General features: G+C 47.7%; 1 protein-coding gene and 1 non-coding gene across 2 annotated transcripts in view; both read left to right on the top strand.

Annotated features, from left to right (window-relative positions):
• The window catches only part of ABTB3 (ankyrin repeat and BTB domain containing 3), a 287,877-nt gene that overhangs the window by 31,493 nt on the left and 230,597 nt on the right, over positions 1–25,787 (top strand). The window lies entirely within an intron of this gene.
• Positions 20,720–20,799, top strand: LOC142873601 (small nucleolar RNA SNORD74). The gene has a single exon (XR_012921597.1). It is a non-coding gene; the product is annotated as a small nucleolar RNA SNORD74 (small nucleolar RNA).

Here is a 25,787-nt window from a genome sequence, read left to right as displayed (position 1 = left end):
GATCTGAAACCTTGTGTGTCCTACCAGTGGCAAGCCGTTTTGTTTCATTATCTCACTTCTTTATTAATTGATTAATTAATTCATTCAATAAATACCTACTTCATGCCAAGTATGTACAGTGGTGACTAAGCAAATGCTTCCTGCCCTTGCAGAGCTTGGAGTCCTGGGGAGAGACAGCCCAGGAAACAGGCTTTTTTTGAGACAGAGTCTCACTCTGTTGCCCAGGCTAGAGTGCCGTGACATGAGCCTCACTCACAGCAACCCCAAACTCCTGGGCTCAAGCAATCCTTCTGCTTCAGCCTCTCAAGTAGCTGGGACTATAGGCATGCACCACCATGCCCGGCTAATTTTTTCTATATATTTTTAGTTGGCCAATTAATTCCCTTCTGTTTTTAGTAGAGACAGGGTCTCACTCTTGCTCAGGCTGGTTTCAAACTCCTGACCTTGAGTGATCCTCCCACCTCAGCCTCCCAGAGTGCTAGGATTACAGGCGTGAGCCACCACGCCCGGCCAAACAGGCTCCTATGATGGGCGAAAGAGGCTATTTGGTGGCAGATGCAGAGCACCGTGGGACACCCCGTCTAGGGCTTGGTGGGGTCAGGCGAGGCTCTGGTAAAGGGAGGGACACCCAAGGTAAGAGCTGACGGGTGTTCAGTTTTCCAGGCATAGAGGGAACAATTTGTGCAAAGGGAGGGCAGGCACGGAACACTTGGGGAATTGGGAGCTATGCCAACTGTCTGGACAGAGGATGGAGTACAGTGGGAAGGGGATGGTCTGGAGGGAGAAAAGGATGCTGAAAAAGACAGGGACCACACTGTGCAGGCCCTCAGAGGCCCCTGGGAGGAGATCGGTGTCTGTTCTCAGGGCCATGGGCACACATTGAAGGGCAGGGCTGCCCTGGATGGTTACCCAGGTTGTGTCCTGCACAAGAATGAGCAACTAAGGTAGGCCCCTCTGCACACCAAGCCACGGGCCCCAGTGCAGGGCCTGGGTCTGCCTGGAGAACCCAGCACCTTTTTCTAATTCTTATCAAGGAGCCTTAAAGGCTAGTGCTGTCTTTGATGTCAGGAGAATGATATGATCAGATTTGTGTTTTTGAGCTTTTTCTCTGGCTGCAGGAGCATCCATCATCATTCGTTGGATGATGGAGAATGGGGAGGGGGCAGAGGAGAGATGGGGGGTGCCTAGGGAGGCCGTGGGAATGGAGAGAAAGAATGAATGTGAGTACTGAAATGTCCAGTGGCCTGCATGAGTTGCCCAGATCTCATTACATCCTGTGAGTTAGTGAGGTGGGAATATTCTTTCAGAAGCAGAAATACTAAATGACGGAGGAACACAACTAAGAGGATAAGTGTTTTGCCCCCAGGCTGCAGAGAGAGCAAAGTTGGGTTTGGTCGCCAGCTTCCCAACTTGGCTCAGACGTTTGATTCAGCTGCAGGAGGCGATGGTTATGTGGCTTAGTGGCCACACTCAAGGCCAGGAGTCAGGAGACCCAGGGATTTAGCTCATTGTAGGCTGCTCTTCTGAGGTTCTGAACAGCATGGCCTTACCTCTCTTCCATGACATTTGATCTCAAACATTTATGGAGCGCCTGCTAAGTACCTGGCTCTGCACCCAGCGTGGATGGGGGAGTACAGAACCGTGTGACACAATCGGGGCCCTTAAGGAACTCACCTATGGTGCAGTAATGAGTTGATAGTGACCATCAAAGACCGCCTGAGGTGTGCTCCAGGAATGTTCGAGATTATCAGCTGTGTAGGAAGGCATCAGACAGTGACATGGCAGCTGGTGTCAGACAGAACTGTGCTCAACGTCTGGTTTTGAAAGCATTTCCTATCCGTGATCCTGGGCCAATCACATAACCTCTCTGAGCCTCAGTCTGCCCTTCTGTAACACGGGATGGTAATACCTAAGTGGTTTACTTTCAGGATTGCATAATTCAAGGCATATAAAATGATTGGCATGGTTTATACTTTGGTAGACCAATTTTATACTTTGGTAACCATTTTTAATATTGTTTAGGATAGGCCAATTTTTTTTGGCATCTTTGTTATATAGTTCTAAGAAAGTTTTAACAAATGATAGAGCCATGTAACCAACACCACAAACAAGATACAGAATAGTTCCACTTCCTCTCCCAAATTCCTATGTCCAACCCCTTTGAGAGTTAAGCCTTCTCATACTCTTTTTTCCTTGTGATAAATTATTATCTCTTAGCTTTGCAATAGCTTTCTCAAGATATAATTCAGATACTGTACAATTCACCTATTTAAGGTGTGTAATTCAATAGTTTTTGGGATATTCAAACATTACCACAGTCAGTCTTGGGACACTTTGATCAGCCCCAAAAGAAACCCCTGTATCTTTGAGCAGTCACTCTCCATTCCCTTTATCTACCCCCTCCTCGCCTGCCCCTGGTATGAAGTGGTGTCTCCCTATACAAACCCTTAACCCCTGGCAATTCACTGATACATTTCCCGGCCCTATAGTTTTGCTTTTCCTAGGATGTGATAGCTATAATCATACATTATGTAGCTTTTTGACTCTACCATCTTCCACCTAGCATTATGCACTTGAGATTCATCTGAGTTATTGCATTCCTTTTTGTTGCTAAGTAGCAGCATTCCATTGCATGGATGCACCACCCTACGTGTGCCTGTTCTTATGGGCAGTTAATTTTGAGGGGTCTCTTGCCCAAATGAATCAGGCAGGGACCAAATCCTCTCTCCTTGCCAGAGGCTTTTATAGTTTCAGAGACCTTGCCCGTGCCTCCCCAGGCTGCCAGCTCTGCAGGAGACCTAGCCCTTCCTCTTGCGGGTCCCTCTGAGCTGCAGAGCTAGTCTGCCATCTGTGATCTGGAGCCCCTGTGGAGCAGAGACCCACCTGGGATTAGCGTTTCTCTGTGTCATGGCTCTGGCATGCCATTTGTGGGAAGTGGTGTGTGTGGGCTGCAGTCCAGTGAGGCAGGTGGGGCCTGGGCCACTCAGGACAGCTGGTGCTTGGGAGTCCTGGTCCTCCACTGTCCAGCTGTCTCCCTTCTCATCAGGGAGCCCCCAGACGCTCCTTGGGCTGATAAACAAAGCCATTTTCTTGTTCCCTTATCTGTTTTCATCTTTTCATGGCAGACTTGCAACTTGGGGCTTTGAGCACCGCCAGCCGCACCCCCACCCTGCAATGCTATAGTTTTCCAACTTTCTGTTACAGGGCTGGGGGGATACAATGTAATGATATAAAATAATAATGATTTGCACCTATCAGGTTCATTATAGACATCCGAAGCTGTGAAATAGGCATAATAACTTTATGCAAGAAGAAGTCAAGGTCCCAGGTGGTTAAGTAATTCATTCAAGGTTACGTTGTTGGTTAGCAGCAGGGTTGGGCTTTGAACCCACCAGTGTGGGTTCAAAGCCACCATCTGCCACCAGTGTGCCCTAAACCTCAGTTATTTGTGTAGCACCTTTATTCGTTCCTTCTACCACTTGTGCTATTATTTAATCTAACTTTTAAAAATAAAATTGACTTCAAATTCACGTTAGTTTATTCTGCAAAGACATGTTCTATGCAAAAAAGCCCATGGCACAGAGGGTTTGATGGGCTAGTTTTATTTTTTGTAATACACATTAAATAAACCCATAACTCAAAATATAAATGTTCATCCACGTGCCACCTAAGACCAGCTCGCGTCCACCAGTGGTAGGTGGACCACGCTTGGGGGCGGGCATTGGCGCGGCATTCAGGGATTTATTTATGGGTCTGTCTTTTTCCCTAGGTGGGGAATTGCAAGCACGTCTGTGTTTTATTTATCTTGGTATCCTCAGCACCGTGGACCGTGACAGACTTTACTACAGGCCCTTGTTGAATGACGAAGGAAGAGGTGACAGAATGCACGGAATAGCAGAGGGGGAGGGGAGCGTTGAGTAGCGCTGCCCCTTCTTTATGGAGAAGGTCGGAAGGAAGCCCGTTTCCCTGACCGGCACAGGGGACCAGAGTGCTCAGGAGCCACAAGGGCTGTGGCCACTGTGATGTCAGGAGGCCGACATTCCCTGCGTGAAGCCCTTCCGGCTGTCTCAGGCTCTTGGATGCTGTCGTGTTATCACACCCCTTCCTGCCCCTTTGACCCCTAATGTGGGAAAATCAGCCTGCATCTGGTGGTTTCTTCAGACAAAAGGGTTTCTACCCTGGGTGCCACTTGCTGCCTTCTTCTTCCTTTAGTTCTCTCATAAAGCCCCCAGCACTCTAGACAAATTCCGCACCATCTTTTCTAGAAGCAAACGCAGCAGCGACATCTCAGCAGGAGTTAAGATCACAGAGCTGTGTTTAGTATTTGGACAAGTCAGATCTGTCAGTGATCCAATCAGCATTTATTGAGGACCTACTACGCGCCAAAGGACTGGGCTGACGCCACTGGATTCTCCCATGCATCAGATTCGGACCATCTGGGCATAGGCACTTAAGCTAGAACTTGACTTTTGAGTTAAAAAGGGGAAAAAAAAGTCAGCTCCACAAATATTGATTGAAGGCCAGCTGTATGCAGGGCTTGGAACTCAGTCTTGAGAATACAAAATTAAGTTTCTGCAGAAAAAAGAAGCAAGGGGTCACAGAAGGTAAACTCTTACTTCTGTTATTGGGTAAGAGCCTGGCTATTCTTGTGGGCCCTTTTCTTTCTTAGGTAAAAAAAAAAATTAAGTTTCTGCCCTCAAGGAACTCAGAGGACCCTGGGGAATCATATTGAATTGCGACTTGGGAAGTTGCATGTACGTGGGGCAGCATCCTGAGCTGTCGCTGTGCGGGTTCCCTTAGGCAGCCAGCATATTACGGGCACATTCAGCAGGCAAATGACATTCGTGAATTTAGCCAACATTTCTGGGGCATCTTTTGCAAGAATGGCAAACATGTGGCACAGGTGTGCTTCCATTTCTTCCAACTGCTCCGCGGTGGGTGTACCGGAGGCGGCCTCAGCGCCCTTCTCCACCCCGTGCCCCGGGCATTCAGTTGGTATTTAAAGTGACACCCATTTACTGTCCCCGGCTCTGTTACTTGAAATGCACTAGAGCCAAAATGTCTTTTCTTTCATGAAATGATGGTGCTCAGAGCGTGCGTGGCACCACGCCTGCTCGTGGCATCCAACTCTGGGGGTGCCGTTCACTCAGGCTGCTGTGTGCTCTGCAGTCTCCGGTCTCTCCGTGAGGCCCTGATGGGATAGGAGATGGTAGTGGATGTCTCTGGGCCTTTGAAGTCCTTACTTGGCAAAATAACATAGTTGGTTGGCACCCACGCTCTTGATCCCTTACAACTATCAAAAAAATTACATATCTGTGAAATCCCTTCCTTCCTTGCTTTCTTCTCCTACTTCCTTTCCCTCCTCTCCCTCTTTCCCCTCCTTTCCTCCCTTGCCTCTGTCCCTCTGTCCTTCTCTCTCTTCCTCCTGCAAATACTAAACTGCCTACAATGAGCCAGACACTATTCTGTGATACAGCAGTTAATAGCACAGACAAAGCCGCCTGCCCTCGATGTAGCCCACATTCTAGTTGGGGAGGGAGAGACAGAAATAAATAAAATCCTTAATATAAAATATATAATATGTCAGGTGGGGATAAGTACTACAGAGAAAAATAAAGCAGGGAATGAGGATATGTGCGTTGGGGGATGGTGATTTTAGCAGAGGTAGCAGGGGACAGCCTCATTGAGGGAGTGACATTGTAATAGACCTTCCAAGAAGTTAGGGGATGAGCTGCACAGAACTGGAGAAAGGCCGTCTAGGCAGCAGGGACGGTATGTGCAAAGGCCCTGAGGCAGGAATGTGCCTGGCATGTTTGGAGAATAGTGAGAAGTCTGGCTGGAGTGGGTTGAGGAGGGAAAGTGTAGGAAATGGGTTCAGGCAGGTAATAGGGGGTGGGGTCCAGATCTTGGAAGGGTTTAGGATTCCTGTCCCAAATAATGATTCTCAAAAATGTGATCCCTAAACTACCCTAGACCCACGGAATCAGAAACTCTGGGGGTGGGGTCCACATCTGTTTAAGGAGCCCTCCCTCGGGATTCTGATCCCGCTAAAATGTGGGAGCCATCGCTCTGCAACATCCAGGCCGTGCCTGGAACTCCCTGCAGAGTCTGCCGTCCCCTCCTGTGTCCCTGGCAGGCTGTGTGCAGCAGCAGGTGTGGCCCAGGGCAGAAGGGGCATCCTTGTTGACCTGCCCACCTGATCCCAAGAAATGCCGTCATCGCAGCGTCTGGAAGTTGACATTTGGACTAAGAGTCAGCTGCTGTGCCTGTGCTCCAGCCGAGGTCGGGTGACCGCGAGGTAGAGGCAGGGAGGCGGGGCCGATGCTCGAGAGATGGGGCCATTCACTGTCAGGGTGGAGAGACCCTAGGACATTGGTCCAGGCCTCTCATTTGACAGAGGAGAAGGCATTTCCCCTGGAAAGGGGAAATGACTGCTCATTATGTTGGCGTGTGCTGGCTCCAAGTGGAGCGGAACCCGGGTGGCAGGGATTACAGCCGCCTCTTATGTGACGTCATATTAAAACGAAAGGTCCTGGAGATGGGCCCTGCACCCCGTCACCAGGCAGACCTGGGGGTCACTTGTGACTTTGTTTTTGTCCTTGAGGACTTTCTGCTGAGTCACAGAGTCAGTAGCTTGTGAGTCACCAAAGGATGGCTCTCAGGTATTGACCCCTTCTTATGTGCTGGGCACTGTGTGGAGCTTATTTCTAACCTTGTCAGCTAGGGTGATGTCATTCCCATTCTACAGACACGAAAGCTAAAGCTCAGAAGTTTTAAGTAACTTGCTCCAAATTGGGATTTGACCCCACCTCAGTGTGAACCAAAGCTGGGCATCTTTCCACTTCTCTCTGCCACTTTTTGTTGTCATCTGCCAGCCTGTGGTTTGGGCACCAGTTTGGCAATGGGGTTATTGCCAATTTTCTCTCTTCCCTTTCTTTATCTTCCCTCCCTCCACGCTCTTTTTCTTCCATCATTCCTTCCTTCTTTTCTTCCTACCTCAAAACTTTATCAGGTACCTACCATTGATGTGCCAGACTTATTCTGGGTTGTGAGAATCCAGTGATTGGAGATGGTCCCTTCTCTCAAAGAGCCCCCAGGCTGGTTAGAGAACACAATCACATATCTAGACAGTTGTCACACTGTTTGGTCACCACTGTAATCAGGGTCTGAACAAAGTGCAATGGGAATGAAGGTGACAAAAGTCTTCCTAGAAGAGGCGATAGCCAAGTTGGGCTTTGCAGGATGAGTAGGAGTCCATCAGAAAAAGATTGGAGGTGATTGGAGAAAGGTGAGGAGAAGAAACAGCTCATCAGGGACTCAAGGGATTATGGTATGGACCATTTGGGGGGCAGCAAGAGTTTTGTTGGTCTGGAGCCCAGCCAGTGGGGTAGGATGTCAGATTGCAAAGGCAGGGCTGGAGCCAGATCACAAAGGTTTCAAATGCCATGCTGAGCTGTTGGGACTTCACCTGTGGCCAGTGAGGGCTCCAAAGTCTCAGGGTCCCATTTCCCGAATGCTGTTTTTAGGCTGTTCTAAGCTCCTTGCTTTGCTCACCACTTCCCCAGCCAGCACTGACTGTCTGCAAGTGCTCCAGGCTCCTACAGATCCTTGCCCTGACTTCTTTAAGAACAGAGTCGGAACACCAGTGCCTTAACTGGGAAAGTCGGGGAAGATGCTGGACTATCTGGGCACAGTTCTGTTTCCTCAAGGTTCCATTCCAAGGAGGAGCCAGGCTCATCTGCAGGCAGGGAGCAGAGGCTGAGTTCTCCAAAGGCGTTCTCTCCATCAGTCACCGGGTACCTGGATTTTTGAAAAATGAAAAATACCCTCTTTTCGTATTTCAATATACATGTACATCAGAGAAAAATTAGAACACTTACATAAGCAATTAAAAAGAAAAAATGGAAATGACCCATCATCCCACCATCTAGAGATAAACAGTATCAACAACTTGGTGCATAACCTTTCCCAATGTTTTTATGCATTTATATTTTTTCCTTACAAAATAGAACCATATTGTACATACTGTTCTGTGCTTGCTTTCTTCACTTATCAGATTATGAACAGCTTTATATGTCATGACATACTGTTTGACAGTGTCATTTAAAATGTTTGCATAATGTTCTGTCTTATGGTCAATTCTGCCATATTGGACATTGAGGTTGTTTCTCATTTCTCAATTCTATAAACAGTTCTGGATTAAATTACTCTGCAGTATAACTTTTCATATATGATTGATTATATCCTGAGGATGAATTCCAAAAATGTGGAATTGCTGGATTTGACCAGCCAGTTCATAAAAGGCCTTGAATGCCCTCCAGAAAGATTGCAGTGACAACCATTGAGGTTTGAGAGAATTCAATAAATAGCACCTCCTTTCCCTACCCTAGTGCTGATATAGCTGACATAGACAGAAGGTATGTCAGAGAGATGGAGATCAACATGTCACTATATTACTAATAAAGATTGGTTTGGAGAATGTGTCTGCTATAGATTGAATGTTTGTGTCCTTCCCAAAACTCATATATTGAATTTTTCCTAAGAAGAGGATATTATGAGGTGGGGCCTTTGGGAGGTGATTAGGTCATGAGGATGGAGTCCTCATGAATGGGATTAGTGAGTGTCCTTATAAAAGAGACCCCAATAGCTCACTTGCCCCTTCCACCATGTGAGGACACACTGAGAAGATCACTGTTTATGAACCAGGAAATGGGCCCTCATCAGACCTGAATCTGCTGACACCTTGATCTTGGACTTTCTGGCCTCTAGAACTGTGAGAAAGAAATCATTGTTTGAGCTATACAGTCTATTGAGCTATCCAGGTATTTTTGTTACAGCAGCTCGAACAGACTAACACAGTGGCTTAGTTGTGCAATAGTGATTGGTTGGCTTCCTAATACTGAAGCCTGCAACTCATCAGGTATAAGCACCTGCTCATGGGGTGGAGCACTGCAGCCCTCACCCTGGAAACTCTGGCAATGCAGGACTTGGGCGGAATGCTGGCTTCCCGCAGGCAGTTGGATCCCAGAGGATGAGCAAAAGGGCTGAGCTATGCCTGCTCCTCTTCCCAAACTCATTGAGTGAGATGAGTCATTCCACCTTGCCAGGGAAGGAGCAAGGGAGTAAAGAAACGCTAGGGAACTTACACAAATGGATGTCCCTTCACGCAGCAGGAAACATCGGGAGAGGGAAATAAGTGTTCTCTAATAATAACTCTAAAAATGATAGCTAATTTGTATTGAGCATTAAGCTAGGCCTTTTGCATACATCTTCTCTTTTGATTCTCTGAACAATGAGATAGATATTCTGTCCATTTCCATCTTGTAGATGAGGAAATTGAGGGTTAGAGAATTGAGTGTCCTGTCCCAGATCTCATGGGTAGTACGTGGAAGGGCTGGGATTTGAACCCAGGCAGCCGGACTCCAGACACCACTCTCTCGTTTAGCCATTATTAGGCTGCCTTCCACCCCGCCCCCCATCAGCATCACCTGACTTTTGAAAGGCTAATAAAATTTAGAGGAAGAGCCAGCTAAGAGCCATACCTGCCAGCTTGTTGTCCCCAGGTTGGAAGGGCCCCTCGCGGCGCTGGGGCAGACCTTCTGACCAGCCCTGTTCCCGTGAAATTCATTAATTGCTTTTGAAAGAACCACTTCAAGTGTCGTAAATTACCATGAGCAGCAATTATGGTGGACCACACACAATTATGGTAGAGAGGACATTGACAAGTGTCCTTGCTTCAGAGAGGACTGAGAGAGACACACTCGAGTTCACAAAAGAAGTTTCTGATGATTCCATTTTGACTTAAGGATTACAGTGACTCAGTAAGGATCTGCTTTGATTTGGGGAGAAAATAGTGAAATAAAGAAATAATTTTCGGATTAGAAAGAAAACATATAATTTGAGAAGGGGGATGAGAACACTAATTAGACTTTTAATTATGTCTGTTGCCTGCTAGGGTAAACCCTAAGGAATTGAGTAAAGAAAGAGAAACTGAGATTTTTTTTTTAAGTGGTTTTCCATTGTTCCAGGCAATTCTCCAAAGAACTGTCACCTCTGTTGTAACCCATTTTCAGTTTTAATTTGCCTTATAAGCTGAAACTGGGCTGGGTTTTTTTTTTCTTTTTTTAAAACAAGAAATTTTGGTATTTCTTGGATTATATGTTGTTATAACTGTCTTATTCTTTAAACATTGGCTAAGGTCTACTAAGAAATTTACAGACCTAGATGTTTATGCATTAGTATATCTGATTGGTAAAAATGTTGGTGAGGAAATATAGGAAACTCATGAAGAGTATGGATCCTGGAGTCTCAACCCTGAGGGCCAGGGTTGGGTCTACCCTTTACTATTAAGGTTATTAAGTATGAAATGTCCGATTTCCTCATGTACTAAGTTTGGCAGTTGATATCTCTGACATTTCACCTTGACACTTATTGTTTTATTTTCATTGTGAAGGTACATCCTCAGTCTTTCAAACCCATGGTTTGGCTTGTGATTACCTTTCAACTTTTTTTAGAGCAGTTTTTGTGAACCCATACATACATAAAAAATTCACGTTATTTTCGAATATGAGTTCTGTCGTGGAATCAGTGCTGCACAGACAGCTTGAAATATCAATGAAGTGTTTGAGAAGGATGTGGCCAATGTACACACAGTACGTCGATGGTTTAAGAAGTTCCATTGTGGTGATTTTAATCTTGAAAATGAGCCATGTGGGCGACCTAAGACCAAGGTGGATAATAATGATCTGGAAGCTGTAGTGGCAGCGAATCTGTCTCGACTGTGAATTAGCAGCAAGGTTTGATTTTACTATTCCAACAGTATTGGACCATTTGAAACAAATTGGCAAGGTAAAGAAGCTGGATAGCTGGGTACTGCATGAATTAAATGAGTGTCAGAAGAGAAATTGTCTTGAAGCTTGCCTTTCCTTGCTGTCACGACATAAAAGTGAACCATTTCTACACTATAGTGTTATGTGTGATGAAAACTGGATTCTTTTTGACAATTGCCAGCGTTTCGCATGATGGTTGGATAAAGATGAAGTGCTGAAACACAGTCCAAAACCAAATATTCATCCAAAAAAGCTAATGGTGTGTGTTCGGTGGTCCAGCGCTGTTATTATCCACTACTGTTTCATGAAACCTGGTCAGTCGATAATCGTGGATGCCTATTGCAACCAGTTGCGGGAAATGATGAGGATGCTTGTGATTAAGCTGCTGGGATTGGTCAATAGAGACAGGCCGATCCTCTTGCAAGACAACACTTGACCACATGTCATACAAACAATGCTGCTTTGTACTACAGAGGCTGGACTTTATCATCCACCATATTCACCAGACCTTACACCAGCTGACTACCACTTCTTCCAGACTTTGGACCACGTCTTGCGAGGAAAAATATTCCATTCTCAACAAGCTATGGAAAATGCCTTTTGCAATTTCATTGCCACTCTCTCTCCAGGCTTCTTCACTGCTGGCATAAACAAGCTACCATTAAGATGGCAAAACGATGTTGATAGTTTGGGTACATACTTTGACTAATTGTACTGCTCCTTGTTTGGGATACAATAAACTAAACTGAATAGCTGCATCATCTTTAGCAAGTTACCTAGCCCTTCTTTGCTTTAGTTCTCTTCTGCAAAATGTGGGAATAACAACAGCACCCCCATCACAGAGTTGTTTTGGAGATTTGATGATTATTAGTTAGCATAAGCTAGGTTATGCTGCAGCAACAGACAAATCCCGAATCTCACAGGTTTAATGTAACCAAAGTGTGTATCTCGCTCATGCAAATTTCTGTGAAGATCTAGATAACTCCAGAGCAGTTGCCCTCCATGTGTTGCCTCAATGTATTGCACACTGTTTCAGTTTTAGAGCCCTTTCATATCAATGTGCTCCTATTCTTGCTGCAACAGTGAAGACAGATTATGGAGAATTATGTACTGGCTCTCAAATGCTTCCAAAGACAATGACACAAATCACAAACCACAAATCACTGTTTACACTTCATTGGCCAAAGCAAGTTGCAATGCATGAATTCAAGGCGATGGAAAGGGCCCAGAAGCACAGGGAAACCAAGAATATTGACGAACAGCAGTATATCTACCGGCATATGTACAGTGCTTATTAGAGTGCCTGGCACATAGCAAGCATGAAATAAGTATTAATATAAGCTGCTGTTGCTGAAGGCTGTCAAAATATTATTTTAATTTTTATTGAAGCTGCTTTTTCTTTCTTTTAAAGATTTGATCTAAGGAATAACTCCCACACACTCAAAGAGGCCCAAATGGACTCCCCTGGGAGGTAGTGTGTGTTGCTCACTGTCACAGTGTTTGCTCTGTTTGCACTTAGCAGGAGGCACACATTTGGGAAGTAGCATTAGCAGTGTTTGGGGATGTGGACTTAGAGTCAGACAGACTTGAATTGCAGCCCAGAGCCAACACCTACAGATGTATGACCTTCACTAGATTGTCTGACCCTTCTTAGACTCAGTGACTTCACAGCTAAAGTGGTCATAGTAATGGTCACATCAAAAGGTTGCTGTGATGACTAAATAAGATAATATTAATAGATATAAACTGTTTGCAGAGCCTGATACAAAGTTAAGTGTTCCCGGATAGTAACTGTTACTCGTGTTGTGATGGTGATGATGGTGAACAAATTTTCTGAGCCCTCAACTTGCTCATCTGCAAAATGGGAATAATAATACTTACCTTTTAGAGTTTTTTGGGGCCCAAGGGAGATGACATACATGGACACTTAAACACAGAGTAGACACCAAAAAATAGGTCTTTTTGTCTTCTCTCCACCTACTTCATAATTATGTCATATTTTGATCCTGATCCAGCTGTAGGAGACCATTTGGGATAGATATCTTCTTCAACTCTTCCTTGCCCCCAAGGTTGCTGAGGGTCGAATGAGGTGCTGTAAACATCTACCAATGTGGGTACATAGTAGCTGCTCAGTAAATATTGTTTTCTGTGACCCTGACTCTGTTCCACCATGTCCTATGTTCCCCAAAGTGCCTTTTCTAAGATGGGTTGGGATTTCAGGCATCAGAGAGTGAGAGGTTTTACGATGTTGGGCAGGTCCAACTTGGCACTGCACAAATCATAGCAGACAGCTGTGCCGCGGTGAATGAGTCCGCCTGCTGCAGTGAATGATGCCGCCTAAAGCAACTGACCCCTCACAAAATGGAAGGTTAGACGTCATGCACAACTGGGTAGCATTCATGGAATTTGACAGCTTCCAAAGGATGCTGGCAGCCAACAACCACCTTACACTGGGATCCACCAGCCATTGGCTTAGGTACCCACAGGTACCCCTGGGAGCTGATAAAGCCAGAGTAGGGATAAGACATCATGAGAACACACGACACATCCCTGATAGCATTGTTGCCATGAGCAACTTCCAGGCTACCCTCACTGTTCTAGAATGCTTGAGAATCTGCCACCTCCTCTTTGAGGCCTATCCCTCCCCTTCCTGGCTGGTTGGCCACTCTTTGCTTTGTGCACCCACTTGTCAGTATCTTTCAGTGCTTGGCACCCCGACACCAGCACACAGTAGGCAGTTAGCAGATGATTGCTGAATGAATAATTAAGGGAGGAAATCAGGGACCTTAAACTACTGTTTTCCAGAGAAACTGTCTTATATAAGATCTTTGGATGGAGGAATAGAAGAGTGAACATTTTCCTCCTCTTCTAATGTCTTAAAAAAAAAAAAAAAAGGAAAAAGAGTGAAGAAGGAATAAAACCTAACACCAGGAAACAACTCTGTAGGATACCACTTGAGGCTGCAGAAAAGATGCCGGCTTGGGAGAGAAGTGCACGGAGATTGATTAGTCATGCCTGCTGGGCAGCAGGCTGGGAGGAAGGCAGCACCTAGGCCTGGGAGCCGCCATCTCTCCTCTGCCCTTAGCTGGAGACAAAGTTAGTGAAAATGCAGCTTTAAGAGTGAAGTATGGCCTTTTCTTCAACCTCTAATGGGGGATATTTAGCAAATGTGTTTTACTATTAAAGTGAAAATGGGGTGGAAAATAGTCCTAATTTGATAATCCACGTTGAGTACATATTTGTACCCAATCAACAGAAAGTATTTTCTTTAATGTGTGAGAAGGAAAGTAGCCCCCTTTATCTGAATTACTGATTGTTCTCTCTGGAAGGATCTGAGAGCATCCTGGGGCTGGAGCAGCGGGACATTACAAACTTGGGCTGCTAGGAGCACTCGACCGAGAGCCTTGCGTCACTCCTGCAGGTGCGGCCGGCACAGGACTTGCCCACCTGGCCGTTCCAGTTGGCCATTTGCTCTCAGCCGAGGTCCTGTCAGGCAGCTTGGGGGCCTTCCAACTACTCCCCAGATAGTGGGGACACAGGCCTTCAAAGCCATTTGCTTAGAGTTGGCCACAGTGGGTGCAGCCCGGTTTTTGTCTCTGCAGTCGAGCCACTTGCTGTGTTGAAGTTTCGTCCCCAGTGCAAGGCTTTCTCCTGCTTTGATTCTTGATTTGTTTTCTTTTTGTCTATGATCTCCACTCCCCTATAAGTACCCATCTAAGGTGTTTAATATATGCTCTTGAATAGGTATATGTCTTTGTAAAACATGGAGTGTTGTTTTGTGTGTGTATTATTGACTTATAGAAACGGTATTGTGTGAAGGAGCTTATTCTGATCTTACCATTTTCACTCATGTTCTCACTGTGTTTTTAAGATCTATCCATGTTGTTGGCTGTACGTCTAGCTTATTGCTTCTGAGAGCTGCATAGTTGAATCAATCAACGTAGGCTAAGTTACGAGTTGCAATAACAACCTCACAATCTTACCAGCTTGACATAACGTAGCTTTACTGCTTGGCCATCTTGCATGTGCATCAGGTTTGCTTTGGGGACTTAGGCTAATGGAGCCTTCACCATTCACCACGGCAGAAAAGAAGAGAAAGTGACAAATCACTCACCGGTTCCTAAAGTCTCTGTCCAGGGGGTGGCAAATAGCACACTGATTTTTCAAGCCTTCCATCTGAAAGTGGCCAAAAAAAAAAATCACGTGGTTATTCCCAACTTCATAAGGGGTGGAAACTGCAATCCTGCCGTAAGTCTAGTGGAGGAAAAAACAGGAAATATTTGGTGAACAGTATAGTGACTATCACACAGTAAGTAAGCACTCACCGTATTTTGTGTCGATGCAGTCTTTAGTGATGGGCAGCTAGTTGCTTCCAGTTCCCCACTACTATGAACAACAATGCTGTCGTGAACATGCTTTTACTTGTCCCCTTGTGGACTGGTGCACGCTTCTCTCTGGGCTCTGTACTCAGGACTGCAGTTTTTGGGGTCAAAAGGTTTATATGTACTTGGTTTCAGTAATCAGTACCAAATGAGTATGAGGGTTCCCACTCGCCCACATCCTCTTCAATACTCCGTATTACTCGACATTCTCATTTTGCCAGTCTGTTGAGTATCATGTGGAGTCTCACTGTGGCTTTCATTTTCACTTCTCTCATTACTAATGAATTTGCGCGCGTTTTCGTCTACTTGTTAACCATTCTAGTTTACACTTCCGTGAACTGCCCGTTCTGACTCACATACCATTTTTCTACTGTTTTTGTCTTTTCCTGTTGGAGTTACTTATTTAGCAACGTGTTAACCCTTTGTTGGGTTTAGATATTGCAAATACCATTTTCCACTCTGCCACCTCTCTGCTAACTTTGTCCATAGTGTCTTTTGTTGAACAGAAGCCCTTAATGTTTATGTAATCAAATCTATCAACTTGTTCCTTTTTGCTGTTTGGTTGGTGCTCTGAGGATTTTTATTTAAGAGGCCTTTTGCTATCCTGAGTTCAAAAAGATGTCTGTCGGCCGGGCGCTGTGGCTCACGCCTGTAATCCTAGCTCTTGGGAGGCCGAGGCGGGCGGATTGCTCAAGGTCAGGAGTTCAAAACCAGCCTGAGCAAGAGCGAGACCCCGTCTCTACTACAAATAGAAAGAAATTAATTGGCCAACTGATATATATATAAAAAAATTAGCCGGGCATGGTGGCGCATGCCTGTAGTCCCAGCTACCCGGGAGGCTGAGGCAGAAGGATCACTCGAGCCCAGGAGTTTGAGGTTGCTGTGAGCTAGGCTGACGCCATGGCACTCACTCTAGCCTGGGCAACAAAGTGAGACTCTGTCTCAAAAAAAAAAAAAAAAAAAAAAGATGTCTGTCTTCTGTTAGCTTTATAGTTTTCTTTTCACATTTAGTTTTTTTACCCACTTACAGGCTAATTTTATTTATGGTGTATGGGAGGGAATCCAGATTTATTTAGTGAGCCAGTCTTCTTGACATTATCATAGAATCATTCCTTTCCCCATTGTGTTGAGATGCAACCTTCCTCATAAATCAAATTCTTCTGAACATAGGTTTGTTCCTGAGCTTTCTCTTCTGTTCTGAGCTCTCTGAACCTTACTGCTCAAAAATTAAAACAGAGTGAGTTTTGTTTGGCAGGATTTGTCTGGTGTGTTCTGAGCAGGGGAGCCGCGATGACTTCCTGTACAGAAGGTGGTGAGGCATGATGAAACAGACATGCAGCCTGGGGGCAGGTGAACCCGGGCTCAGTCCTGGCCCCCCACTTACCAGCCACGTGAACGTGAATAACTTCTTCGACCTCTCCGAGCCTCCATTTCTCCATCCGTAAATGATAATATGTACCTCCTAGGATTTTTGCAAGAGTTAACTGCTGGAATATATGTAAAAGCATAGCTTTCAGTAAATGTTATTTTCCCTTTGATCACTGTTACCCGACAATGATTTTTAATGATGCTGTAAGCAGTTTTCCTCTGGTCTCAGTAAGGTAGGTATGAATCAGGGACACGTTACTCCCTAATCCCCCAAATGTCATTGCCTCTTGTCCCTACCTGCTAATCCATTATTGCTACTCAGTCACTTCTGGGTGTCCCCGTGGCACCCCATGGGGGCTCATGGAAGCTTCCCATTGCCTTTCCCGCGGACGGCACACCTGGTCGGCACCGCTGAGGCCTCCAAAGAACACATGCTTTCTCCTCGTCCAAAGCCACCCAGTCAGCCCCCTGAGGCTTGGCGACACAGGCCTGGCACACAGTAGGTGCTTAGCTGGGAATGTCGGACGAGGCATCAGGGTGCCCCTCCTGCCTGGGCATTTCTGCACGTGGGCTTTAGGAACATGTAGTATTTCTGCCTGGCTCCCCTCTCAGCCCTTTCCTCTGACAAAATCAAAATAAAGCAGGGTCTCTGGGCTGTGGGCTTGAGCACCGAGGCTCTGCAGCCAGGCTCTGGGACAGGTGGCCTGGGGGCCGCTTAGCCTGTGCTGCTGGAAATAGTTTGGTTTAAAGGCTGCACAGAGCTGGCTCTCTGAAGATGCTTCTTTGGCTGCCTTTCAAATAAGAGATTTAAAAAAAATTTTTTTTTTTTTTTACTTTTGTGATTTAAGCTTTTGATCCCTTGGTTGTGGCTCTGTTCTCTCACCTTCTTTCCTGGCCTGCAGTTACTGACTCAGCGCACTGGCCAAGAAGGGCTGTCACCTGCCAAGAAGGGTGACCACCTCCTCCCGATATGGTGGTCCTCAGAACATGTTTATTTGGGGGGCATGGACCCCTTCTTCCCCCCTCTCCTCTTCCCTTCTGATTATGATTGGACTGCTGCTAGCACAGCAGATCCAGAACCTTCTTTTCCACCCTCCACTTTGCGATATTAATAAAGCAATTTCTTCTCTCTCTGGATCATGGGACCCATGTGCCCTGCCTTTGGCTTAATCCCAGCTTGACTAGCAAGTAGGGAGATCATTCTGGAATTGTGCCGTGTCAGAATGAGACGAAATCCCATCTCTGGGTTGTGTCTACCATGCCGACAGGATTCTTCAAATAGCCGAAAGATGGGCTGTAGACAGGATCCCAGAGAAAGGAGATTCAGGAAGTCTGCCCCAAACCTGTTGCTAAGCAGTCTGTCAAAGAGGAGGCAGCGGCAGAAGGACATCTCGCACTTCTGTCCAGCCCCTGGAAGGAAGAAGGGTTTGACTGGCAGACCCCGTTCTAGAATGAAATTTCACTGCTCTCCTGCTGGGCTCCTATGAAGCTCTGGGGGAGAGGCAGTTTGGGGATGGGTCGAGGAGGGGCCTTTAGCCCAGAGGCCCGGAGCTTGGCCCTGTGTCAGCCAGTTGCCTTCTGATTTTAAGCAGCAATGCCTGGCTGAGTCTTTTGTAGTTATTCATTTGGTAGCAGAAAATTCCCTGCTTTTTCCTCTTGTTTCTTAAATACTCCTAGAGTTGAGGACATAAATAAATGTATACTCAAGATAGATGATGAAATTGAGGTTTTTACTACTCTTCCATTTCCACGTTGATAGTGCAGTATACTTACTACATTTCTGTGTTAAACGTGAAAGAGGAAGGACATAATTCACTCTTACGTTTCCCTTTCCACTTCAGCTTGGATGGCGAAGATACTTGGTACTTCTGCCACACGGCTTCTCTGTTCATTGCAGACGTAGGTGATTGAGTGCAACGCTTTTTCTCACTGAGCTCAGATGGGACTTCAGAATCCTTCTCAACACTGTTCTAGGCAACCACTGCTGATCACAATTAGCATGTGAGGTGTAAGCTATTCGCTCTCCTGACTTGTAAGTAGCCACTTAGTCATCATTATAGTTCTTTGTTAATTCTCTCTAATTGGTACTTTGTACCTTATATTACAAAGTACCTTCACTTCTTAAAAAAGTGAAGTTATATGTCTTCACTTTTTTTTTGCTACTCTGTAAGTGGCTGGAGAGAAGAATCCGTGTTTCGTTCATCTTCGCATCATCCCAACTCTGTGCTATCGTCGTCTTCAATACCTCTTCGTTGGAACAGTGAATGAGGACGTCTTCTCGTTAAGATGAAGGGGACGGACGGGGTCGCAGTCGTATTTGGGAGCAGTTCTAGGTCTTGCTGCTCCCTTGTCAGTGACACGTGTCATTATATATTCTCTCCCCTGAAATGAATGAAAGCCAACCGACAATTACCAAATACAAGCTGACAGCACATTTAAGCCCATTTCCTGCCCAAAACCAGAACAAAGTGGGGACAATTTGTCTCATGTATATTTCATAATACGGGAAACTGCTTCCCCTGAGCCAAAATGCATTTCAACTTGACGTCTTTCTCAGCTTCACTGCAGCAAGTGTGTGGCACTGAGAGTGTGGGTGCAGCCTGTGTACTTAAGGCATATACGACCACGGGGGCCATGCGATGTCACACCACTGAATGGTCACAGTAACCCTGACCTCACCATTCACCTCTGTGCTCACTGCGCTCGGCCAGGTGGACCTCACCTCCTGCTGCCCGTGAGGGCACCATGTATGCCCTGCCCAGGGCCTTGTCCCTTGCATCAGGCAGCCACAGGTCCAACCCTTCATCCCCCTCCAGCCTCTTCCCCAGTGTTCCCTTATGTCCTGATGGCCCTGCCACTCTCTCTTTCCTCCTTTTCTCAGCACTTGTAACCACTGGGCCTCTAGACAGTCACTTCTTATCTGTTCGTTATCTGTCTCCTGCCCTGGGGCATGCTCTCCAGGGACACTGCAGTTGCTCTTTCCCCAGTGCTCCGGCAGGGTTTCTCAGCCAGAGCACTACAGCCAGGTGACTTGCTGTTGTGGGAGGACTGTCTGGTGCATCATAAGAGGCTGAGCAGCATCCCAACCTCTGCCCATTAGATGCCTTTAGCACCCCCTCCCCGCAAAGCATCCCCGAAGCACCACCTTCTCTCTTGATTGGTGATCCCTGACAACCAAGAATGTCTCCAGACATTGCCAAAGGTCCCCTGGGGAGGGCCAGAATCACCTCTGCTTGAGAGCCACTGGCCTACAACAGCACTTAGCACGTGGTAAACCCAGATCTGCGATGGGAGAATGAATTCAGTCTGCGTTGGTCGTGCTCCTACTGCCTGCTAAGCACTGGCAAGGTTCTCTCCTACTTCCGGTGGCACCTGTGCACAGAGGCCTGGGTGAGCCCGAGGGCCGGAGGTCTCCATGGTGGGAGGGCGTGAATCTGTGGCCCTGTCTCCCTTGCAGCGGTGGGCAGGGCAGGGCAGGGCAGGGGGCTGGTGGCAGCCACAGCGTCCCTCCTCAGTCTGCCTCCCGGAAGCCCTCCTCCTGCTTCATCAGAGCGCTTTCTTTTCCGCCCCCTGCCCCCTTTCCAAATCGGAGGCTTTGAGGCCCGCTCGGTCCTTTCCTTTTCTACTTCCTACATCTTACGGCCCGGCCTGACTTCGCAGCAGACACAGTTCCGGCTTCAGAACTGCCCTAGTTGTCTAACCTACATTTCGCACTTCCTGCTGGGCAGGATTTCTCCCCTGCCCTGCCGGGTGGGTCTGAGACCTGGCTCACGCCTCTCGCCCCCGCTCCCCTCCCAGGTGGGGACCCTCCCCACACCAAGCCCAAGGGTGGCCTTTCAAATCTGTGCACTCTGGGCCCGGGGTGGCTCTTCTTCTCAGTGCTTTCATCCTTCTTGGCCTTTTCAAAAGGAGCCGCGTTCTCCGCGACAGTCACAGCTCCGCCCAGCCCGCCGGGATGGGGATTTTTGTCTGCTCTGCCTGAAAGTGATGCTTTGTGCACGTACAGTGAACCCCGAGAGAGCATTTGTTTCCTGGGCCCTGGCAGGGGAAGATGGGCTCAAGCTAGTGGCATCTTTCCTTACGGGCCCTGAATCTTCTTGTGTTACTGACCCCCATAGGCACCAGCCAGCTGACACATTTAGGAGCAGTCTTTGAGGAAGCCGGAGTGGGTAGGGACATCTGAGAGTGTTGATGAATGCCAGCAGCTCTGATGGAAACAAACAAACAAACCAAAATTTGATTCCCTCTACGGTGAAGGATTTGATTATTCCTCCCGCTCTGGTATCCAAACCCACCTGAGGTTTTGACTGTTTTCTCTCGTGGGCCCTGAGTGACTGCTTTGGGATGGGGGAGGTAGCTGGCTTTGGGGACAGGTTAAGTCTTTTGGCCTCCTCTGGTCACATGACACCCAGAGAAGCCCTCAGCTGCCTGGACTGAGGAACCTCCCTGAAATGAAAACACCACGGCCAAGCGTCAGGGGTTCCCTTTAAAATAATGGCAGTGACAACAGCAATAGCTTGCCCCTGCCCCCCACCGTCCTGTCCCCAGCCGTCCCCTCCTGTCCTCTTGCCTGGCCGTATTTCCCCCCACAGAGCGCGTGTTGCAAACACATTGGTTCTTTTGTTGGGCTCAGGCCTTTTCTGTGTTGATCACCACTGTATCCCCGAGACCTGGGACTGTTCCCGGCGTATAACTGTCGGCCCTGAGTATATATCGGATGAATGAATTTACATTTATGCCGCAGACTTTGTGAGACTGAGAAACAGAAGTACTAGTGCTGTGGCCTGGAGTGAAGTTTCCTCCTTTGTCCTGGGTGTGCAGTAATGATCATAGCTGCCTCTGCTCGAGAACTTACGTGTGCCTGCCGGGTCCGCGTGTTGTTTTGTACAGCCCTGCAGTAGCTAGCGTGCAAGGTGCTGTAGGCGCCCACTCGTGCAGGTGGGGGGCCTGGAGGTGTAAAGACGGATTCTCCAGTTAAGCCCCAGCCCGTCTGACTCCAGAGCCCAGCATCTCACTACTGCTCTGGGTGAGCCCCCCAGTACCCCTGCCCCCACAGCTGTGGGGAGCGCTGCTAGCATACCACTTGGCTCTCAGCTCCCTTTGCAAATTCCCCCGTTTGAGAGAGCTCCTGTGCCAAAGTTGCACCCCCTCCCTAGGCGGCCCGTGTCCAGGGACTGATTGACATAGGGGTACAAAAGCCCAGCCCCCACACAGCAACTCAGGACGACTCTGAAGGGCCATCCCTGCTTTCTCACACCCAGTAGACTGGGCCAAGGCCTCTCTGTTCAGTTCTGCTTCTCACCCTTCTTGACACAGGGATAGAGCCCAAGAGCACTTCCTTGAGAGTGTTTGTGTATGTGTGTGTGTATGTAGGCGTGTATCCCATATATATGCCTCTCGTGCCAATCTCCATCTCTTCACCTGCTTCTTGGGGAACCCAGCCTGCCTCACTGACATCCCTGTGGAAGTGTCTTGGGTCTTGGGGCCCCGTGTGCTGGAGGTGACTGTCAGGTTCAGACTCAGGGTACTTCCTCATCGTGGCTCCGAGTCTTGATGTTCCCCGGTTAGATGAGCAACTCTGTGCTGAGGCTGTCGTAACCCCACATACCCTGGTCTTCTTCCACAGATGCTTGTTGAAGACTGGGTGGTTTGGGACTGAGAAAGGCAGAAATGGGATAATTACCATTTCACAGCCCACACAGGCAAAGGGAAGGCAGTGGGATGTGGCCAGTGTCATGAGCAGTCCACATCTTGGTTGTTCAGCGTTTAAGTCTGGTTGCTTCAGTGACGACCCCATCCTGGACTTCTTTTAATACCTTTCCAGTTTCCAGAAGGACCACAGCACACACCTAGTACTCACGAAGTGTGGGAAGAAGATAAATGTACCAGCAGGGAGGGAGGCAAAAGGAACCAAATAAAGGGAGAAAGTAGAGAGTATAATCTCCTTGTAGATCTCGGGAGACCCAGTCACTTGTCAATTTCTCAAATATTATGGAGCGCTCCCTCTGTGCAAAGCCAGTGCCAGGGGCTGGAACATCAGGTGATTCAGCCGTGGTCTCTGTCCAGAAAATGCTGTGACTCAGCCTTGTCCCTAAACCACTTTCTTTGGCTTGGCTATGTTCAGATACAGTCTGTTAATCTTGTGTCACTTAAAGATTGGGAGATGACGTGATTGCTCCATCCTTAGATCTCACCTGCTCATGTCTTTGGCTTCCCTCCTCTCTGCATCACCGAGTGTGACTGTACCGCTGCCACCACCGATCGCCATTCCTTCTTGAGCAGTCACCATACGCCAGGCCCTGTGCTTAAAGCAATTGATAAACATGATTGTATTTAATCCTTATGACAACTTGATAAGGCAGGTGCTGTTACTGCCCTATTTCATAGATGAGGCTCTGGGAGGACAGGTAATTTGTCTAAGCCCTCAGCAAGGGGAATCCTCACAGTGCCCTCCAGCTGGAGCAGCCCACCGTCCCATGCTTTTGGCTCTCACCTTGACACCTTGGCATGTCCCCTAACAGGACCTCGAGCTTCCTGGTCCCGTCTCCACACACTGGCCCATCTTCCTTGTGTCCCATCTTCACGTCCCTGTCCTGACTTGACTGTTCATGCCCAAACCTACAGCCGCTCTGGCTCCTTCTGCCTTTGCGAATGAAAATGGATCTTCTGTCACTTGTGAAAATGTCCCCTGATGGGTCTTTGGCTGCATGCCCTGCCCTGTGGACAGACATCGGGGTTCCCCAGGAGGCTGTAAAACAGGAGTCACTGGGATGTTAGAGCTGTTCCTGCCCTTAGAGCACAGAGCAGCAGACTGTGCCAGAAGAATGTAAGAAGTCTGATTTAGGGTCCCGGCGGCAGGCAGTGTGGGGCGGTGGCTAAGCACGGGAGCCGTCAGAGCTGCCCTCCGGGACTTCCCATCTACCTGCCGAGGGACTTGGATAAGCTAAGTGACTGGACCTCTCTGAGCCTCTGCTTTCCCTTCTATACAACCAGGATAATGACAGTCCCCACACCCGCAGGCCCGGCCAGTGGGGTTGCTGGAAGAGTAGATGAGAGGTTACACTAAAAGAACTGGTTTCTCCACCTGGAGCAGGGCAAGGGCCCCATCAGCGTGAATGCTGGTTGTGTGAATGCTGGTTGTCAGCATTGTTCTCGGTGTTCCCATAAATTGAATTTCCCCCGCCTTCCTTTCCTCTCTCACTCCCTCATTTCCCTGCTTGGTATTAGTCATCACCCGCTACCAGCAAAGCCTTGCGCTAAGGTGGTTGGAGACAGAGAGATGACAAAGACTGACTCTGCTTCCAGGAGCTTCCAGAGCCTTCCAGAAGAATGAGCATTTGTAGAGCAGGCTGCCGGGAAGCCTTGGCTCTGAGTCTTGCTCCCTGCCTTGCTCAGTAACTCTGGAACAGGTTGATTCTCTGAGCTCCAGTTCCTGACCGGTGGGATTACTCACGCTGACCCTCTCGCCTCGAGGTGCTGTGTCTGGCTGCAGTCCAGAAGGGAGGCAGCGGACAGCCACCTATCCACCTTACGGCGGGAACAGAATTCTCAGGCCCCTTGCAGCCCTGCATGGCACGATGCTGTGATTCATCTGTGACCCTTAAAGGACCTGCCCTGAGCTCCGGGTGCAACACAACGGAGTAGGTTCTCAGTGCTTGGCAAATGAGTTCTGAACTGAGCGCTGGTAAACAGACCTGGTATTTATGAATGGGTGTCACCGGCCTGCTGTTTTGCATTTTATCACCAAAGATTATGGAAGATTGGGAGCTCTTATTTCAGAGAATGCTTTATGGTTTTCATTACTCTCCTGAATCTCTGCATAATATGCTGGGATTAGAGATGGAGTGCTTTTGTTTCTTTGTTTGCATTCTTTTCCTTGTGGGTAAACCCATAAAAATCAATAAAAGGCCAGCAAATGAAAGCCCTGCCCACACCAGAACTTAGCTGCACGTTCCAACATGACTGACTTGGTCCCTTCTTGGAACAGTGGCAGGGTTCAGGATGAATGAACTTGAACCTCGGTTTTTGTGCCTGTGTAGACTCAAAGAGGCCCTTGGGGGTTCACATCACACCCTGTGTTTACAGATGGGGAAACTGAGACCCAGAACTGGGAAATGACCTGTCTGAGACTGGCTTACCTAGCATCTACCGAACCCCATGGCCTGAGTCATTAGACAAATTATTTTTAGGTGCCTGCTGTGTGTAATTAGGTAGGATCAGGGAGCGGCCTTGTTTCTTTGTTTGCATTTTTCTTTTTAACACTGAACCGAGCTGATACTCTGGCACAATAGTCTCCAAAACAGGGTACATGCACAAGTGAGCAGGATGGTGCAGTAGGGGGCAAGAAGAATGTTCCAGAACATCTCTTCCTATTCATTTTCTTTTCCTTTTAGTGTTTTTATATTTTGTGTATATTTTATGATGAACTATATAATATGGTAGTACAAAAGTATACTGTGTGTGTATATATTATGTTATATATGGTGTGTGTATATGTACATAATAGCATACTACATATTTAATTACAGATTAGATGTAATCTATAGTGGGAGGTTCACATAACAATGTAGAGGGGCGTGAGCAGAGAAGTCTGGAGACCATGGTTTAGTGGATGCACAGCTGTCCTGGCCATTGTGTCCGCCACGGCCCCACCCCGTTACTCTCTTTTCCTCTATTCTGCATTTGTCTCATCATCCTCCCCGACATTACATTGCATGTTTGTTTGCCTGTCGTCTGTCTCCCTCCCCAGAGGGGCAGCTCTGCAAGGGTGGGGTCTTCGGTTTGTGCACTGCTGTCTCCCCAGCGCCTGGAAGTGCAGGCTGGGCGCACAGCGGCCGCGCCGCAGTGTTCACTGAAACAGATGGATGGGTGTGGAGCTCCTGCAGACGGGGAGAGACACATGCCACCAGGGCGGGCCACGGACAGGATTAGGGCCATGCAGGGTGATCTGGGGATGCCAAGGGGGTACCTGGCTGAGACCTGAGGGGTCTGGGAGGCTGCCTGAGCAGGGGCCACCTGGGCTGGCTCTTGGAGGTAGAGAAAGGAGTTGAGCAAGAAGGAGGAGTGCTCCAAGTGGGAACAGCAGGGGCAAACGGTGGGGACAAGAGAGGGCAGAGAGGACACAGTCTCCCGCAGGGCTGGGACTTAATGTGCATGTCGAGGAATCACAACAGGTGAGGCTGGAAAGGAGATTAGATCTGCTCTTCAA

This window comes from Microcebus murinus, chromosome 10 (assembly GCF_040939455.1).
Source record: "Microcebus murinus isolate Inina chromosome 10, M.murinus_Inina_mat1.0, whole genome shotgun sequence".
NCBI lineage: Eukaryota > Metazoa > Chordata > Mammalia > Primates > Cheirogaleidae > Microcebus > Microcebus murinus.
Note: the sequence above shows the minus strand (reverse complement) of the source record. Positions and strands in the feature narration are given on the sequence as shown.